The sequence below is a fragment of the Syngnathus leptorhynchus genome, unplaced genomic scaffold, assembly GCF_054491065.1.
Source record: "Syngnathus leptorhynchus isolate UIUO unplaced genomic scaffold, UIUO_Slep HiC_scaffold_51, whole genome shotgun sequence".
In the NCBI taxonomy this organism is placed as follows: domain Eukaryota; kingdom Metazoa; phylum Chordata; class Actinopteri; order Syngnathiformes; family Syngnathidae; genus Syngnathus; species Syngnathus leptorhynchus.
This window is the reverse complement of record NW_028232018.1, coordinates 350001-352500: the sequence shown is the minus strand read 5'-3', so window position 1 is coordinate 352500 and position 2500 is coordinate 350001. Positions and strand designations below refer to the sequence as shown.

Here is a 2500-nt window from a genome sequence, read left to right as displayed (position 1 = left end):
GTCCAGTCTCAGAGGCCACGGGGAACCACCCTGTCACAGGTGATCTTCCAAGCCAACGACCCCACCCAGACACCCAGCAGGTTGTCCCACCAGAGACCCCAGGCATGACGCAGCAGCTCGACGTGTGACACCAACCAGACCACTTCCCTAACGAGGCCCCCCAGCCGAAGGCCCCGCGGGTCCACAGGCCCGATCCCATCATTACGGAGCACGCACGCACCCACACCCAGGCCCACAAGGCATCCCAGGCAAAGCCACCAGCAAGCCGCCAGCCGGGACGACTGACGGACCCGCAACAGCAGCCGGGACGGTGCCCCAGTGTCGCTGAACGACACACCGCCCCGGTCCATCTCCACAGTGACCCGCAAACCGTCCGGGCAGACCCTCGCAACGTACCACACTCCAGGGATCTTCCACATCCACAGAGACCAATGAGGTGTCCAGGCCCACCAACCTGTATTGGGAACCACGACAGACAGCCAAGGCCCCGCGCGCCACCGCGCGCATGCTAGGCAATGGCCCCCCGACTGCGGACGAGCCGGGACAACCACTGCTTCGCGCCACCTGTCGCCTCCCCTTTCACCATCGTCCTCCTGGCTACCACCAACCACACCGGCCTGTCCCGCGGACCACCATCCTGAGCAGGACAAAGTCCCCTCATCAAGCAGCCCATCTGGAGTAGCCCAGCATGGCAAGAGCCGTGGCGAATTCGGCCTTCGCCCCAGAAGAAGCGGCACAAGCGTTCAAAAGCATGGATGAGAGAATCCATAGCAAGAAAGGCAGGGTCATAGAGACAAGTCCCTCTCCACAATCCAATCCCGCAACTGCGAGCTCGGTGTCGGTGCCACCGCAGCCCACCCCGATGAGCAGCCCACACAGGCGACGAATCACCCACACGCGTCCAGTACGCCCAGCTTCCCACTACACACAGGCCACGACCATGGGAAACCGAGTCGAAAGCCCTCGCACGGCCAGTAAGCGACCGCCAGCTACTGTTCAGCCCACCCTCCGGCAAGCCTCCCAGCAGACCCGGCTATCAAGCCCCGTCCCTTTGAGAACCCTGGGATCGACTCCACGCACCCTTCACGTGGCAGACAGCCACATCAGTTGCTTCCCGGCCGACGCCCAGCCTGAGGGGCCAGACCCCCAGTCCTGCCTGGACTCGACCACGAGCATAGCGTTCAAAACCAGCCAAGTTGGATGAAGCAGGAGACTCGGTCAGTACAGGCTCTGACCTGCTTCCTTGACCAGCGCAACAGCCGCAAGGTGTCTCACTCACCCTACAAACTGCCTGCCGTGCCGTCACACAGGGACCTCCATATCCACCTCACCCGTTTCGTCACCCGACACGCGTCTGGCAACCCTACTCGTCAGTGATACGCCGGCGACTCACACCCGCACAGACATATCACAGGCACCTCTGTCAAAATGCCCTCCCAGAAACAAGCTGTGGCACCATCATGGCATCCGTCGCCCATACTCTCATAACCAGACCGACGGCGGCCACCAGTGCCACTGAGGAGTTGCCAGGAGCTTCGCCAGCCTGGGTCCACCCGCTCCACCGGCCAGACTGACTGTGACTCCGACTCTGTGCAGCTGCGACACGGACTTCCGAACCAAAGGAGTCTCCGCAACATGGTCTGTAGACATGACTACAGCCGTTCGAGGACCCTCAGCCAAACCCCGAAAGTTGGTCCCCATGGCCTCCGAGGCGGTTGATCACACGCCATACACGCACCCAACCTCAAGCACGTGAAGATGAGGTCGCTCGAGCAGTCACGACCCCCCATTAAGCCGTGCTTCCGCGGTTCTTGATAACCCAGGTCCGCAATCCTGGGCAGCTCGGCTCAACCAGAGCTCAGTCACCGTTCCCTTTAAGACTACTACTAAGAATCAAACCCGGGCAGCAGCCGGCACGACCTAGCAAGGCCTGCCCCCAACCAAAGCCAAGTCCACAGTCTGACCCACTAGGGAGAGGCCCCCATCAGAGATGCCGAGCTCACTCCCCGTAAAGCCATCCAGCGACCGGCACGCATCACGGCTGCCCAGGCTTCACAGTATTGCGCTTTCGCTAGGATTTGAGAAATCACATTCGACAGAAGGCGCCACAACCAGCCTTTGTTTATTACCACTATGTGTACCGGCATCAGTACCGTCTCGGTTTGTCTCAGTCTCGCCACCATTCAGTCACACCAGGCGTACCAGCAGGGCGCCGAGCGAGCGCACAAGCCAGCCTGCAAGGTGCTAGAGGGCGACCCGCAGTGGGTAGGAACCGTCCACCAGTGTCGGCAAGCCAAGGCCGATGGGGGCCCTACCAAGGCAGGTCATGCTTGCCAGTCGGTCAGATAGGAAATGGGGTACTCGGAGCCCGCCGGGATCAGACGGGCAACCGGGGAGAGGGAGCTACATGAGTACCGTCGCCGGGTTCAGACGGCGGCCCCAGGATTCTCGTAGTGTTCGGTATCGCCCCTCCTCCTAAATCATAGGTAGTCATCCTACT

The 2500-nt window shown here is 61.4% G+C and overlaps 1 pseudogene; it reads right to left on the bottom strand.

Annotated features, from left to right (window-relative positions):
- Positions 1 to 2500, bottom strand: part of LOC147038528 (28S ribosomal RNA) — a 7934-nt pseudogene that overhangs the window by 2025 nt on the left and 3409 nt on the right.